A 17701-nucleotide genomic window follows, 5' to 3' on the forward strand; every position below is an offset into this window, starting at 1 on the left:
TTGGGTGTCAAAGAGGGGGCAGAATAATGGCCCTCAAAAATGTCCATACCCTGGGTTGCCTAGGTGGCTCAGTCGGTTAGGCGTCTGACTTCGTCTCAGGTCATGATCTCACTGTTCGTGGGTTCAAGCCCCGCGTCGGGCTCTGGGCTGACAGCTCAGAGCCTGGAGCCTGCTTCAGATTCTGTGTCTCCCTCTCTCTCTGCTCCTCCCCCGCTCACACTCTGTGTCTCTCTCAAAAATAAATAAAAATATTAAAACAAAATAATTTTTTTTTAAAGAAATACTTCAGGGGTGCCTAGGTGGCTCAGTCGGTTAAGCATCTGACTTCAGGTCATGATCTTGAGGTTTGTGAGATCAAGCCCCGTGTCAGGCTCTGTGCTGATAGCTCAGAGCCTGGAGCCTGCTTCGGATTCTGTGTCTCCCTCTCTCTCTGTCCTTCCTCTGCTCATACTGTCTCTGTCTCTCAAAAAATGAATATACGTTAAAAGAAAATTTAAAAAATGTCCATACCCTAATCCTGAGACCTATGGATATTTTGCATTATATGGCAAAAGAGACTGCAGATGTATTTAAAATTAACAGATGTTATAATCCAGAGATTATCAGGATTATCTGGGTGAGTCAATCTAATCACACTGGTCCTTAAAAAAGAAAGCTTTCTCTGCCTGGAGTCAGAAATGCAAAGTGTGAGAAAGATTCTTTCTTTTTCTTTATTGCTGCAGGGGGGTCCATGGAAAGCATGAGAAAGAATGCAGGCAGCCTCTAGATGCAAAAACCAGTCCCCCAGCAGGGAAACAGAGATACATCCCCTATCCTATTATATGAGTCCTACATGGAACTGAACTCAGCCAACAACCTGAATGCATTTGGAAGTGTATCCTCCCCCTCAGCCTCCAAATAAAAGCCCAGGCCAGAGGATACCCTGGCTTTGGCCTTGTGTGACCCTAAGCAGAGTACAGCCCACTGGACTTGTGACCTACGGAACTGTCAGATAGGAAAAAAAGGATGTTGTTTTATTAAGTGCGTGGTATACTGCTATGGCAGCAATAGAAAACTAATATGTCATCTCAGAAATCACTTCCCTGGACCCTGCATTTTGCAAATGGGGAAAGCAAGGCTCAGAAAGTAGAACACCACAAAAAGATCACAAATCAAGAGACACAGAGCCAAAGAGCCCAGATGTTCTGGGCCAGACCTTGCTCTCAGAGGGAGACTCAGAGCTCTAAGTCCAAAACCAAAATGTGGAACACAATGAACACCTTTGTGAATGACCACAACCAATCACTTTAGACACGGTGAGTTATAGAATGCTCCTCAGTAGTTTTCAGCCTGCTTCCGCCTCTGTGGGTGGACAGTCTACCGAGCGTGGACTTTATTTATATAAAACCCAGCTACTCCTTGGGCCAAAGAGACAGGGATGGGATGGGGCGGATGACAACTCAGAGACCAGGATTCTGAAAAGCCACATCTAGAGAAGCCTAGGCCTAGAGCTAAAGCCACCTAAATACATTTCCCCCAGTGATTAGCTCTAATTGGCCTATTCAAAGGAAATTAATTTATGCCTGTCACCAGGGCACCATCGATTAGAAGCAACTTGAGAATGAAGCCCCTGTGAGCTGAGTAGTTGCCTCTCCAGGGATAATTGGGACTCAGACCAGTCCCCGGCCTCAAAGACATTGTTACATTCACACTTCCCCCTTCTCCAGCTGGGGGAGGGGAGTCTCATATAATCCCAGACAATTTTGATGGAGGCTGAAAAAGACAGGGAGAAGGATCCACTGAAGGCAGCAAGGACAGGCAGAGCCCCAGCCTGGGAGTCTCCATCCGACCACAGACCTGCACTCTTAGCCACTATATTTCAGAATCTCAAGCTGGTGGCTCAAAACTCTCACCTTTGGTCACTCCCTGCCACATATAGTCTGGCCACCGTGCACCTGTCCACAGTCTTTGTACACTGTGTGGCTTTGTGTATGCCATCCCTTCTGTTTGAATGCCCTCCTCACACGTGTTCACTTTGCAAACTTTTACCCACCCTTCAGTTCAAATGTCCAATATGAGACCTGCAAACTTCTCAGGAAAGCCTTCTCTTCAATGGATTTGGCCACTCCTTCTCTGCTACCAGAATATTGTTAATTTTCCTATTGTACTTGTAATTGTACCCATTCAGCTGCTTATGGATCTGCCTTCCCCCAAAACCTGAAGTCTGAGCTGCATTTGTGGTCCCTGGCTTCTGATCTATAGGGGCTGGCATTGGGAGATGCCCACTGAACGATCCTTAAATTGATTAGCATATTTCCTTCTTGATGTGAGGCTCATAAATGTTTCCCGAGGTCAGAACTGAATGTAGTAAAATTCCAGACTGTCAGGAGCCTGAGAAAGTCTGTTGCCTGACCCCCTCATTGTAGAGCCAAGGACAGAGAGGCCTGGGTACCATGTGATACCAAAACAGATGAAATGCAGAGTGAGTGAGGGAAGGAAGGAACTGGGAATGGGGGAGCCCCCAGGTATGGGGAGGGAGTCAAGCAGTGAGTGTGTGGAGTCCAGCCTTCCCAGTGGGAAGTAAGGGCTTTGGCCCAATACACTGTGAGGTCACCACGGCCAGCTTGGGCTTCCTGCCTCTTCCAGGGCAGGGCCAGTAGAAGAGGTATGGGCTCTGGAGACTTGAGTGCAAATCCCAGCTTCTCCTCTTGATACTTGTGTGGCCTCAGACAAGTCACATACCTGCTCCGAGCCCTGGTTTCCTCATCTGGAAAGATGACTGTGCTTTTCCCGCAGGGTCCTTCCTGACCCTCCCCATCTATCCAGTTGACTCCTCGTCGTATTTCAGGACTGAGTGGGAGTCCCATTTTCTTAGAGGTCTTTTCCAGCCACAGATAGGTCAGAGCACCTGTTAGAAGCTCTGCACTTCTTTAGAGCACTCACACAGTTGAATTTAAATAACTGACCATGCAATTAGGCATTTCATGTCAACCTGCCTTGTCTGTCCTGTTGTCCCAGGACCCAGAGCACTGATGGGGCTTGGGGAGAATCTGTGCAAAGTCCTATTTGGTTGGGGTGTGCCCCTGAGATAACACATTGTCTTTCAGCCTCCAGAATACATCCACTTGTTTAACAAACTTTTGTTAAGGGGCACCTGGGTGGCTCAGTCGGTTAAGCATCTGACTTTGGCTCAGGTCAAGATCTCACAGTTCCTGAGTCCCCACGAGTCCCCAGAGTCTGCAAGTTGGGCTCTGTGCTGTCAGCTCAGAGCTGGAGCCTGCTTCGGATTCTGTGTCTCCCTCTCTCTGACCCTCCCCCCACTCGCACTCTGTTTCTCTCTCTCTCTCTCATTCTCAAAAATAAATAAACGTAAGTTTTTTTTAAAAAACTGAACAAACTTCTGTTTAGCATCACCTGGGCATCAGGCCCTGTGCCAAGTGCCAGGGACACATGGATGAGCTGTAGGTGTGCAGCCCTGGAGGGGTTCACAGTGGGGTAAGGGAAACAGTTACACAAATAACACAGGTGAGCAGATTCTACACAGAGGTACAAAGGAGAAAGTGGTCAATTGTGGGGTGAGGAGGTCAGCAAGGTAATGCTTACCTGCTGGGGTCTGAAGAACACAAAGGAGACTTTCTCTTCCAGAATACTTTTCCAAACATTTAACACAGTATCTAAACTTCCATCAATGGCATGCCCTTCCTCCTTTGCCCTCAATGTCCTCCCTATACACCATTTCCCTATGCATTTATGAGGGTGGCAGCTTAGGTAGTGGAAAGAGGAAATGAGGAACCAAGTCCCCTGTCTGGGTCCAGTTTTCTCCTCTGAAAGGTGATAGGCTCAGGGGTGTCTTGAACCTCCCTCCTCAACACTGGTACAGGGTGGGGTCAAAGAAAGACCAGAAGTTGGGACAAAGGCTATAGCATACAAACATGCCTTCACTACAGTGCTGCTAGCTGGCCTTGGATGGAGACCTCAGGGCCTCCCAGAGTTTGAGACTGGGTTTGGGAAGAGGGAAGGTGGGAAGGGAGTAGGAAGGTGAAAGGGGAAGGGCCTCCTCATCCCAGAGGTTGAGCAGCACCCTAAACCGTGGACCCTTCTAAGCCACAGACTCACTCCATGGCTCTGAACCTCGCCTTGACCTCTGACCTCAGGCCAGCAAGGCAACTTGGGTTTGAACCAGGGACCTCCCTGAAAACCAGATGCAGCATCTACAAGGGGCGTCCTGGAAGGGGAGCCAGGGCACAGAACAATCCCTAGCTGCATGACATCACCCCAAGAGCACCTCCAGGTGTGGACTGGAACCTGCCACATCCTGACTCCAGGTCACTCCTGGGACCCAGGTTTGCTCACCTCAATTCCTCACGGAACACATAGCTCTGTAGCGGATACCCCGCTAGCTGGCTATGTGAGCTTGGACAAAACCTGGAGCCTCCAGTTCCTGTTTTGCTCTTTATCACCCCTTCCTTGGTATTTTCCAAACCCTCAGTCTTAGAGGGAGCCTGTCCTCCTGTCCTTCCTAGATCCCCTCTTCATAGCAGGTACAATCATAATAATATCTACAATTATATCCATTAAGAACCTCCTTCATGCCAAGCCCCGCACCAAGCACTTGGCATGGGTTACTCTTACCCATTAGACACCCGTCACAATCTTATGCCCATTTTACAGTTGAGGACACTGAGACACACCCAAGGAGAACAGCTTACCCAAGGTATCACAAAGAAAGTAACTCTGCCTGGCTACCTACAGGTCTTTGCTTGCCTACTCCACATGGTGGTTGTTGGGAGAATCAATGGAGCTAACAGGCATGGAAAAGCTTTGTAAACTGTAAAGTGCAGTGAACAGTTACACAGTGGCCACATCAAGGTTTCATAACTTTCTGGGTTTTCTATCCCAGCTTCTGGCCCACAAAAGGAATCTCCAGGACAGCTTCTCTGTCGGGGGCTCGGCCAGCCCCTTTGCACCTTCGCATGGCAGGGTGACTCCCTGCCTCCAAAGGTGGGGCAACTCCTGCCAGGACCAGGCACTGCTCAGTGGGGCTGGGACCTGCCTCCTTGTGCCCCACCGTGGGTCCTGACTCTGTACTCTAGGTTCTCGGACCCTGTCTGTGTCCTCTGCCACATGATGTCTTGGAGCCTCAGTTTTCTCACCTGTAAAATAGGGCTGATAATCAACGAGCTAACACATATAAAGTAGTGGGGTGCACATATGCATATGAAATATTTGTAGACCGTGGAATCTGCAGTGTTGCTTCTTTTCCCCATTCATATCTTTAATTTCACTTCCATTCTTATACACAGAATGTGAGGTTACTATAATCCAAGAATTTAAGATACACTAGTTATGTATCTCTAAACCCCTGCTTTTTAAAAAATATTTATTTTATGTATTTTGAGAGAGTGCAAGAGAGAACACGTGTGTGTGCAGGGGAGGGGCAGAGAGAAAGAGAGAGAGAGAGAGAGAGAGAGAGAGAGAGAGAGAGAGAGAGAGAGAGAGAAAGTGAGAGATCCCAAGCAGGCTCCACACTGTCAGCACAGAGCCAGATGTGGGGCTCAGGGCTCACATCTCAAGAACCAGGAGATCATGACCTGAACCGAAATCAAGAGTTGGATGCTTAACACTGACTGAGCCACCCAGGCGCCCTACCCTAAACTACTTCTTAACCTGCCACACCTTCTCCCCCTCAACCAAACAAAAGGCCTGTTTTTGAAAGATGGGCAGAAACCATTTTTCCACCTCCCCTAATATGTCTGGCACAGGGTTCTGTAAACCACTGACTACATTATTGGTGAAAAAGACTTATAAATATGTATACCCAACAGATCACACTTATTAAAAGAAGACTGACCAGATCGTATGAGATGAAGTGGGGTTTCAAAGCGTTCCTTAGAAATCCTGGACTCCTGTGGTCAAGGATTCACAAAAGTTTGCTTCCCATTTCATGGATACAGATATTGCTACAGTGTTAACAACAACAGCTAAAAGTGTTTTGAGCACCTAAAAGACACCCAGGCCCCGGCTACATTCCTTGCAAGTATTAACTCATTCAAACCTTACAACAATTTCTTATAGTAGGTAGTGTCATCTTCCCTGTTTTCACAGATAAGGTGGGTAAAGCACAGAATGATTAAGTAATCAGTCTAAGGACACACAGCTAGAAACTGGCAGAGCTGAGATCTGAACCCAACCATCTGCTCTAGAACACAAGCTCTCAACCCCTATGATACACACCTTTGTATAATCATCACCCCTCATTAGTCTGTAAGAGCAACACTGCAATCCATAACTCCCAACTTCCAAGTTGGAAGATGTCTCTTCCATCATGATGTCCATGAAGACGTTTCTTTATCATGATGATCTCATTAACTAGCTTCATATGAAGTATTGAAAATTTGAACTTATGAAAGAGAATTATAATAACAAACTCTTGCCTTCTTTGTTGGAGTTCCAAGTAAGATTTCATCTGAAAAAGGATTCTGCTACAACACAGAGTTTGAAAACCACTGAGATTAAATGTGTCAGGGGACCCCCAAGAAGCACCGAATAACCAACCTTCCCATCCGCTTCACTACAGCTGAGCCCTTGGCTCCAGGGAGGAGGACTTCTGCCCTCTCCCGAGGCAGGCCAGAGCCCAGGAGCTACTGCATCTCCCCGTGCCACCTTTCAGCAGGTGAGCCTTTCAGTACCTCAGAGGATTCAGATGTGGTGGGAAAGGGGCATGAAAAGCATGTTTCCTTGTACCAGGAGACTGCTTCTGGAATTGGTTCCAGAGCTGATATTGAGTCTTCTATAGTATTCTGGGGCCTCTCCAAACTGGGGACCTGGATACTTTTCAGAGGCTACTTAGACAGTCCCTATAGCAGCCCACCTGCTTCCTTAGAACTCTAATCTGCCCAACCAAAAACAATCCCAAGAGTTCAGATTTCCCGGCCTGTACGAATTACAACAACCTCATGACAGATTCTGTTATCCTTTCCACTTGTGCTAATTACAGATGATGATGGAGAGCTCACTACCTCACAGGAACCCTCACTGCACATATCTCTCAGTGTAAGAAAGTGTCATCATAACAAGAGAACAGAACTTAAGATCTCTGTAAGGCAGGATTTGTATCTGTGTGTGTGTGTGTGTGTGTGTGTGTGTGTGTGTGTGTGTGTGTGTGTCTTATTTTCTTAATTAAAATCATGCAAGCGAGCCTGAAATTTCAAGTTCTTGGGTCATGCCTTGACCTGGAGAAACTTCTCTTGGACTCCAGACCAAACTCAAGCACAAAGAGAATGGGTCTGTTTACATAGAGACCAGCCACATCATCCCCAAAAACAATCTCAACACTGAGACATTCATCTTGCAGGAAAACAGCCAAAGACACAGGCTTCTCCAAGACAGGGAAACACTACAATTCTCAGGGGCAAGTTCAGAATTCTCCAGCACACAGCTCAGCGGCTGCCTTCACCTCTTGGAGGCTGGACAATCTTGGGGCAGTCTCAAGGAGCCAGATGAAATGCATTAATTCATCACTCGGAAATTATTATGAGATTTTTGTCCTGTTGACCTGGAGTACCATGAGCACAGATGATAAATGCCCCAAGGGCCCTCCTGAGCTCTGCCAGGCGATCTAAGGAAGCGTTAACCTCCTGCATAATATCATCCCTTTGATTATTACTATACTAGTGTGTGCTGTTCTCTCTATATATAGTTTTTACATCATCCCCTGGCCATGTGTCTCTAAGCAAGTGGACAGTCATCATAAGCTGCCCAGTTTGAATGCCTATAATAAGGACATTTCCGTTCTGAAGATTCATATTCCATTGTGTGTCCTCACCTTTGACAGATGGAGGGCCAACTCCAGTTGGGAAATTCTCACTGGGGGTGAACCAGAAAGAGGGAAGAAGCCATACCTAAAGCTACCTTCCTTCCCGTCCTAGCTCTGTCACTTAATTGGCTTGCTCATCATGTCACCACCCTGAACCTCAGTTTCCTTTTCTACTAAAAAAAGTAAACCTGGGTAACTCCTGACAAAGGGACATTCAGCAAATTAAATGAAGTGATGCACATAAAGTGAGAAAGCACCTCACAGAAGACGTGACAGTGTGGGGGTTGCAAACTGCCTAGGTTAAAATTCTGGCTCTGCTGTGACCTTGGGCACTTGACTTACTATACCTTAGATGTCTCATCTGCTGAGTATATATTTTTTAAAGTACCTGTGTGGCAGGGAGGTGTTTGGGATTAACTGAGTTGATGTACATAAGGGTCTAAGACAGTGCCTGGCATAGAGTGAACATGCAGGAAAGTCCCATGTGCTGTGGGCACAGCAGCATATGTCCACTCCAGCTCCCAGCAGCAAAGCACAAGACTGACAGCGTCCTTTTTTAGTACCTGACAACGCCCTTGTACATGCACCAGCCCTAACACCACAGGATAACTCAGAGAGGAAGGGACCATCATACCACATGAACAGGTGAAGAAACTGAGGCTCAGATCAGATGACAAGGTAAGGGACAGAGGCAGACCGGAACTCATTCTGTCTTCCTGACAAGCCACGCTGCCTTTGTGGTTCTGTCATCTGTGCTGCCTAACTGCCATCGACCACCCTGAGAAACCCTGTGCTGGGGAGTTCCAGAGCAGTGGAAGCGCTGGTTTATCTTTTGCTCAGTGACTGCAGTAGCTGTACTTAGAGGCCATCACACTACAGAGGCTGAAGAAGCTAGGTCCCTCTGCCATGCCTCAATCTCTTGACCCTGAGATACTTTACTGTGGTGGCTTCTTTTCCTCTGTTCTACCCCACACATCTGACAATCACTGTGCTAGAGCAACAGTTAATCAAGTCACTCTCTTGCTCTAAAACCTTCAATAGCTCTGTATGGCTCACACATTATATCTTCACGTAGGAAGGACAAGTCCAAATGCAGCACATTAATTTTTAAGAACCGCCTCCCCCAGCCTTATCACCTGTACCCTTCCTCTAGTGTGGCTGGGCCAGTCCCCTCTCAGCTCCCTGGGCCACCACAGTCTTCTGTAAAGAACACTCAGATGGGGAACTCAGAACTGCTAGTTCCAAGCAGTTTCAGAGCAGTCACAGGTGGGAGAGACATCTGAGACACAGATGCTCAAAATTCACACAGCCAGGGGCAGAGCCGGGACCTAAATTCAAACCTGTGTTATACTTTCAGAACCATCCTGAACAGCAAATACTCTTTGCTATAATTTTCAAATTATTTAGTGATCTGACCCTAAATGTCCAAGTCCTATGAAATGGTCTGAAGAGTTCAGATAATTCAAACATTTTTAGATCTTGACATTTCTCTCCACTGGTGTCTCATTAAAGTAAAATCTAAGTCTTTTACAAAGGCCCCTGCTTACCCCACCCCCAACACTCCCCCTGTTTTGTTATGCAATCCAGACATGCTGGCCTCCCCACAAACCCTACAAGGGTCCTCCAGCCTCAAGGCCATTGTCCCTTCTGTTTCCTCTGCCTGGAATGCCCTTCCCCCATGGTGGTTTGACCATCATTCAGGTTTCACTCAAATATCACCTCCTCAGAGAGGCCTTCTTTGACCATCCTAAAACATCCCTTCCACCAGTCACTTTCTGTCACATTACTGTTCCCCCCCACCACCACCACCAACACCACACACAAAATCTCATCAGGAAAGAATGATGTAGTTATCTATGATTATCTTGTTTACTTCTCAGTCTGTTCACTGTCTGCCTCTCCCTAATAGAAGACCAAGTCTGCCAGAGCAGGGACCTTATCGGTCTGCTCCCTACTCTATCTAAATAGAGCACAGCCTAGCACGTAGTAGGCACTTGATTTCTTCACTTACTGAGGAGCTTCATGAAATACATAGATAATTTTCTTCTTCCACTGCATCCAATGCGTGATAAGCTAATCCCTCAACCACGGTGGGGGTGGGGTGGGGTGGGGAGAATAAGGTCTAACATCTCAAGCACCACCCAAACTCAGGCTGGAACAAAGACTCCCCTCCTCTTCTGGGGCTCAGCTGGTCAAGAAGACCGGCTGCTGACATGTCACCAAAGAACTTGTGCAACGAGACTGTCTTCTATTAGTGAGAATTATTTTCACGCCTCCCACAGGGGGAAACCCTGATTTTATGAAGGTAAAACCACATTGTGATTAACACTTAATCAAGATTTCCTCTGTATTATAGCTCTGCAAGGGAAAAAAAATGGTTGGGGGCCTTAATATCATGCTAGTAAATGTTACAATAAGTGTGTTTCTGACACGATTTTCTTATTAGGGTCCTTACCCGTAAATTTTATTGCATTTAATTAAAAATTATTGCTAAAAGAAACAGCTGCAGATGGTCTTATTTTAAGTCAGAAAATTAAAAACTGAATATTCTCATCAGTCAATTTCAACAAGAAGCACAGCCGCATGCATTCGGAATGTGATGGTTTTGAGATTATAATAATTTTTATGGCATTTCCAGGTCCTTTCAATGAAACTTAATGAAAGCTCTGCATGAGTTCATTTGTCAAAAACATAATAATAATAGGAAGGCTCCCAGCTTACAGGCAGATATAAAGATACCCATGAACCACGGCTGGGATGTGCCAAAAACCCAGGCATGCAGCCCTCAGCACCAATGGAATTAGTCAGCGGGAGGTTTAGATGCAGTTGTGCAGTGCACCCACCCGAGGATTTACAGTTCAGTCTGTAAATCACCTTTGTATCACAATGACGCGTGTATTTGCTGCTGCAGCACTGTCTATGGTTGTGAAAAATAAAAAGTCAGGTTTCACTCTCTCAGGGAATCACTTCTGCAAAATATTTACTGCATTCTAAGGATGGTGAACAGGCACTGGGAGCCGGGGAGGAGAGAGGGAGGGCTCTCATGCTAGATTTTGTGCTGGGTTTCAGCGTTCTGGCTGCAGTCGCTGTCCTTGGTCTGGACTGCCTGTACAATTACCTCTCCCGGCTTTATTACTCAGCTTGTATCCTTTAACTTTTAAGGACTGAATTCTTATTGCTTCTTGCTTGCCTTTTGCCGGAAATATTTAATTTATTTGGGCCCAGACAGGCTGTAACAATCAAATAAAAGGACGAGGAAAGCCAAGGCAGCCCCAAGCTAGCCCTGGAGTTGGTCAGCACCGGACAAGCGGGTGGCTGTGTTCACTGTGGAACCCCACTCCCTGCTTTTCTGATGCTACGGCTCTGGCCTGGTCTTCATGTTCTCTGGAGGGCACCGCTGCAATGGCCTCCTGACTAGTCTCCCTGCTTCCGTTTTCTTCATCTCCTCCACTTCACCGTGCCAACAGAGCGTCTGTGCCAATGCGGCATCTCCACTGTGGCCCTGCCCTGCCGAAAACCTGCCATGGTTGCCCTACCGCCCATGGGTAATGCGCTCACTCATCAAGTTGATATTCAAAGGACTTTTTCTCTAGGTCGCAACTGCCTCCCCAACTGTATCACAAAGATGTGTACACTGAGGTCCATCTGAGCACTTCATGGTCCTTTCTAACCCCCAGACTCATGCACATGCTTGTGTTCCTCCTGGACTATTTGTCTCCATCACAAACTCGTATTCCTCTGCCAATACCCACTTCAAGTTTCTCCCAAATGGTCCAGGCTTCCTACACCCCTCCTCCAGAACAGGATGGGCTTCCAGCAAAACCTTTATCACATGGTTTCTAATGGCCTCTATCAGTCTCTCTCTCCAGGTGGTGGTGGGAACCTCTCGTACCTAGAACAGTAGAGGACATTTAGTAGATGCTGAACGAATGTTAGCAGAGGGACTGATCAACAGGCCAAGCTGGGGGCAACATTCTACTACAAGAACCAGAAATCAGAAAAACACAGTGTTCGAGCTTCATCTTTAGTCTTTCAACCCAATCTCCTCCATATATTATTCCCCATGCCTACAGATGATGTGAGCTGTTTTCCAGAATAAAGAGATCAAAGCACTCCTAAACCAAGATTAAACCATGTTCATTGCAGCTTTACCTGCTAAAACCACAGGCCTGTGTTTCTCCACATGTCCTCACATCTCTCTCCTATCTCCATGTGTCAAGACCCTACCTTTCCATCAGTGTCCATGAAGCCATCCTGCCCTCCCCTGGACTTCCACCCTTTGGATCCTGAGCATTTTCTACCTTGCACTCCAGGGACTTGGGTGTAAGTCCTCTTGCTACCCTTCACTGTGAGTCCACTGAGGCCAGTGATGGTACCTGGTCCATCTCTGTCCATATTTCACTTGGCACAGTTCCTCAAGAATCACTCATTTCTCAAATGGTCATCATCAGCCAAAATACTGAATTACCTGGATGCTCCCACTCCTTATCCTCACACAAATGTTGTATAATATGGCTACCCCACAAACCCTTGAACATGCAATTCAAGCTGCATTCCAACAATGAACAGCTCTGTAAGGACCCCCAGGCTGGGAGAAGAGAGCCCTGAAAGGCTGGACCTTAGACCTTCCAGAACTCTCCCTAGAAGGCATGAGCACTCATGAGCTGCTGCTCCCAGGTGGGCCGAATCATCTGAAGCCCCCCTAACCACCCGTACAACCCAAACAGATGGCCTGCTCCACACCCAGAGTTCCTGGTTGCTCTAGGGGCACAGTGAGCTACACAAGGGCAAGCGTCTCCCACTATGGCCCTGAGGGAGGGCAAGATGTCTGAACAGCTCATCAGCAAGTTCCAGGAAAGCTTGTAAGCCTTCTTGATGAGCTCCCAACAGAGCAGCAAACTGACCACCCATCAGAAAATAAAGGAACGTGTCACTCCACTTTTCCTCGAGCCCTCTAGACCAATAAACAAAGCCAGCATTTTGGTGGTGGCTGTGCTAGCTTGTCTTCTGCAAAGGAGACACTACAGCTGTCGGATAAAGACAACTAGAAAACGTGGCATTTTTTCACTACAGGAAACAAGAGGTAGTGGAAAGAGTACTGGATTCAGAAAGACATGGGGCGCCTGGGTGGCTCAGTTGGTTAAACGTCCGACTTAGGCTCAGGTCATGATCTCGCAGTTTGTGGGTTTGAGCCCTATGTCATGCTCTGTGCTGACAACTCAGAGCCTGGCATCTGCTTGGGATTCTGTGTCTCCCTCTCTCTCTGCCCCTCCCCTACTCGTGCTCTGTCTCTCTGTTTCTCAAAAATAAATATACATCAAAAAAATTTAAAAAAAGAGACTTGGGGGGCACCTGGGTGGCTCAGTCGGTTGAGCGTCCGACTTCGGCTCAGGTCATGATCTCACGGTTTGTGAGTTCAAGCCCCGCGTCGGGCTCTGTGCTGACAGCTCAGAGCCTGGAGCCTGCTTCGGATTCTGTGTCTCCCTGTCTCTCTGCCCCTCCATGCTCATGCTCTGTCTCTCTCTGTCTCTCAATAATAAATAAACATTAAATTAAAAAAAAAAGAGAGAGACTTGGGTTCAGATTTTAGTTTGGCCACTTACTACCTGTGCAACAGGGGATAGTTTATAGCACTTCAGTGGGCCTCAGTTTTCTCACCTGGAGGTGAATGTACCTAACTAATTGTGAATTACAAGTGAAATAACAGCTACGTCAGAGTCACAGAGATAGGCATTTCTACCATGAGCACGGAATTATAAAAATTCTGGTCCTGCCGTCCTTGGTGTTAGAGGCTGCTAATGACTCCAAACCATTATCGCCTGGGCTGTTGTCTGTAGCCCTGACCCCAGCCCAAGAGGAAGTCAGAGGTAATGCTGACACCACACCCCACAGCTGAAGCTCGCAAGTGGTGTCCTGAACACTGAGTCAAACTCATGCAGAAGAACCTCCATATGGGAGACAGAGACAGAGACATCCCCACAGTGAAAGGGACCGGATTTGCTACCCACACCTCTAGAATCAAATTCAAATCCTGCATCCACCACTATGTGACCTTGACCATGTCACTGAATAACAGCTAATATTTACTTATCATTTCACTATGTACAACATTAACTCATTCAGGTTTAACAATGTTATAAGGCAGGGACTATTCTCATTGCCTATTACAGACAAACCAAGGTGCAGAGAGGTGAGTACCTTGTCCCAGGTCACCAAGACAGTAAAGGGTGGAGTACTGACTGAAACTCCAGGCAGCCTGCCTAAAGTCCACATGCTTAGCCACTGTGCTCTCCCTGGGGTCCAGGGTCGTCATCTGTAAACATAAAAAGCCGCCATAAATGCATCAAGAACAATATGTGGGCTGATCACAACAGCTAGAGAGAACAGAGAAAGAAAAAGATGAGAAAAAGCCAGTGTGGCAACACGTTAATGGTAAATCTAGGTGGTGGGAAAACAAACATTCACTGTAAAAACTCTTTCAATTCTTCTGTAAGTTTGAAAATGTTAATAATGAAATGGGGAAAAGGAGCATCAGGGATCCATGTTGATGTATAATGCTGAATGATTAAAATAGATTCATCATCATGCAAAAAACAAATATACAATTACGGGAATTTAAATGAGACACTAAGGGGGCGCCTGGGTGGCTCAGTAGGCTGAGCATCCGACTTCGGCTCAGGTCATGATCTCACGGTCTGTGAGTTCGAGCCCCGCTTCGGGCTCTGTGCTGACAGCTCAGAGCCTGGAGCCTGCTTCAGATTCTGTGTCTCCCTCTCTCTCTGCCCCTCCCCCACTCATGTTTCTCTCTCTCTCTCTTTCTCTGTCTCAAAAATAAGTAAACATTAAAAAATTAAAAAAAATAAATGAGACACTTAGGGGGTGCCTGAGTGGCTCAGAGGTGACACGTCCGACCCTTGATTTCAGCTCAGGTCATGATTCCAGAGCTGTGGGATTGAGCCCTGCGTCAAGCTCTGCCTTGGGCATGGAGCCTGCTTAAGATTTTATCTCTCTCTCCCTCTGCCCCTCTCCCTCAGCTCACACTTGCACTCTCTCTAAAATAAAATAAAATAAAATAAAATAAAATAAAATAAAATAAAATAAAAGTGAGGCACTTAGGACAAACCAGTCTATGTAGTATTTTGCACCAAATGAGTATTTATTAAGTGTATACAAAGCACTTAGCACTGTGTTGCTGAAGATAGGTGCTTAATAAATGATAATTCTTTGATCCTTGTGAAGCTCAAAATCACCAACTCGCATGGAATTATAAAACCCCTCATCATCAACATACATTTACTTATTTTGTTTGTTTGTTTTTTTTAAACATGCATTTATTAAGCTCCCAGCATAGAACCAACGTACTGAAGGGCCATGGAATACTCAGAAGTAAAGACGAGGCTCCCCCATCAAAGAGCACTGACTGAAGACATAGAACAGCCTATTTGGAAAGTAGGACTTTTCTGGACTAGATCTCTGGTCCATCTTTTCTTTTTCACAAGGGTCAATTCGGGGGGGGGGGGACAAAAAAAAGAATGTTCTGGGGATACACTTTAAACTAAAAGATGATGGAAATGTTGTATACCATGGGGAAAATGCACATAAGTAACAATGTATACAGTTTTATTTTACAAGACAGAAAACTGCTAATAAGATTATTGTGGCTCCTAAAACGTTATTATCTGGGTATATAAATCTCAGTGGAAGTTACCACATAGAAGAAACTTTACAATCATCCATTAGACCCTGAGCTGCTACTCTGGTTTAGGGTTCTCTAAGGGCCTTCTGAATTCTATTATATACTCTACATGTTTCTTGAAGGGAGGTACTTTTAGCGGAAAAAGGACTTGGATTTAAACAACAGTGAATCACACCATGAGAGAGACAGAGTTATTCCCTTTTCAGTCCTTCTGAATCCTTCTGACTATGCCAAGGAGAAAGTCTCTGTGTGGTGCCAGGATGTCTTTAACACCTCTCCCTGTTTAACAAAGGGACCAGGCTTCCAGCTCCAGCCTTGGCAAGCAACAACCTCAAGCTACAATTTACCCGTTAATTTCCTTTCCTTAGTATCTTATTTGTACAATTGCCTTCTATTTATGGCAGCCAATAGTGTTTTTCCATTTCCCAACCGTGACATAAAATTTCCTTTCTAAATATTTTAAAGTAAAAAAGACTGATTGAAAGAAAAACAGTAAGTGATAGCATAGGTGGTGTAACGGAAATAGTAGAAGTGGCACAGGAAAGGCAAACAGTTGAGAAGCACAGACCTGCTCCAATCTTACCATTTTACAGGTGAGCAAACTGTGGCCTAGCCTTCTCCAAGACCCCACAGCAAGTCAGTGACCGAGCAGGCTTTGAACTCACATCTCCCAACGGACTGCCCTGCACCCTTTCAGGGCTGTTGATATTTATTTTGGCTTCTCCCCCTGATCCTCGCACTGAAGCAAGGTGTGGGGCAAGACAAGGAGCGGAAGGAGGAGGAACTGCCTCCCCACCTTCTCACCCCTTCCTGTCCTGCTCAACCTGAAGCACACCCCTGGGCACGCTTCTCAGATAGCAACACTCCAGCCACTCAATTCTCAAAGCCCCTGTTCAGGCAAAGACGCACTAGGACCCCACCCCCACGGCAGTCCCCCGTGCCTCTCGACTTGAGGTGTCTGAAACATCCCTTGCCCAGACCTGTTCCAGCTCAAAGCGAGGATTTTTCTCCCCCTTGCTTCTATATGTTTCATGAAGGAAAACAGAAGAAAGCTTTGCTCACTGATTGATGTCCAGGAGGATGTGGTTCCTGCATGGGAGATTTATCCTGGTCAGTTTGGCCTTCAGTGAAATAGCATCAGAAGATAAGGTAGCACTGACATTTTCTTGGGTATTTTTCCCTTATTGTCGTGTTAACTTGGGTGAAGGGACCTTTTTTGGTTTCTGGACAAAGTACAGATCAAGGCAACAGGGACTCTGCATATGGCCAAGCAAAACCTGTGCACTGGGCAACCCTGGGGGCGTAGGATGTGAACGTGGCCCTGGAGCTGTGCAGTGCACAGCCTGCGCAATCAGATCTGGCATCCCTTAGTTGTAATTCACTAAGAATGCCCGAACCAGGTGTCAGGACACCTGAGTCCTAGCACTGATTTTTCCACTAAATTGCTGAGCTATCTTATCTTAGGTAAATCCCTTTCCCTCTCTGTGCCTCAGTTTCTTCCTCTGTTAACAGGACCAAATGTTGTCTAAAGTTCCCTCCCAGCTGTAAAATTCAGTGATTCTACAGAAGCAGATTTCGATTTCTGAAGGGATGTCATACAAAAGAGGAAATGAACTCACTTGCCTAGCTTGAGAGGGGAGAGCCAGCATGAGTGGGGTAGGGATATTAGGAGACAGCTTTTGCCTCAGTCAGAAAGGAAAATTTAATCAGGATACCTAGCAACAGATGAGGCAACCCTGGGAGGTGGTGAGTTTCCTGTGGCTTGAGGAATTCAAGTACAGACTGGGTCAGAGCAAGGCCTGCTAGAGTGGGAGCCTTGACCATCTGCCCTTTGAGGTCCTTTCTAGCAGGGAGATTTTGGTTTCAGAGCTTGGTTCTATTTTCATTAACGCTAGGAGGCACTCAGCTAGGTCTGGATCTTCTCAAACCCTGCTGATAACTATTAATGCAATGAACTGGTCGGCTGTGTAGCTCTCACCCTCTTAGAGTTTGCACACGTCCACACTCTCCAAATTAAACTCAGTCCCTCCAGCAGTGTTAGTGTTTACCCTTGCCCCAGCAAACAAACCTTTTCATTCTGGAAAGAACTAATTAACAGCCTCACCCAGACTTGGGGGAGAGAGAAGATGGAGCCAGGGTGGGGGAACCATGTAAAAAACTCAGGAGAATAAACCATACAAACACTGCTAGCATCTACACTCCAGCGACAG

The 17701-nt window shown here is 46.5% G+C and overlaps 1 protein-coding gene across 2 annotated transcripts in view; it reads right to left on the bottom strand.

Annotated features, from left to right (window-relative positions):
• Positions 1–17701, bottom strand: part of FGD5 (FYVE, RhoGEF and PH domain containing 5) — a 122160-nt gene that overhangs the window by 91612 nt on the left and 12847 nt on the right. The window lies entirely within an intron of this gene.

Source organism: Felis catus, chromosome A2, assembly GCF_018350175.1.
Source record: "Felis catus isolate Fca126 chromosome A2, F.catus_Fca126_mat1.0, whole genome shotgun sequence".
Taxonomy (NCBI): Eukaryota; Metazoa; Chordata; class Mammalia; order Carnivora; family Felidae; genus Felis; species Felis catus.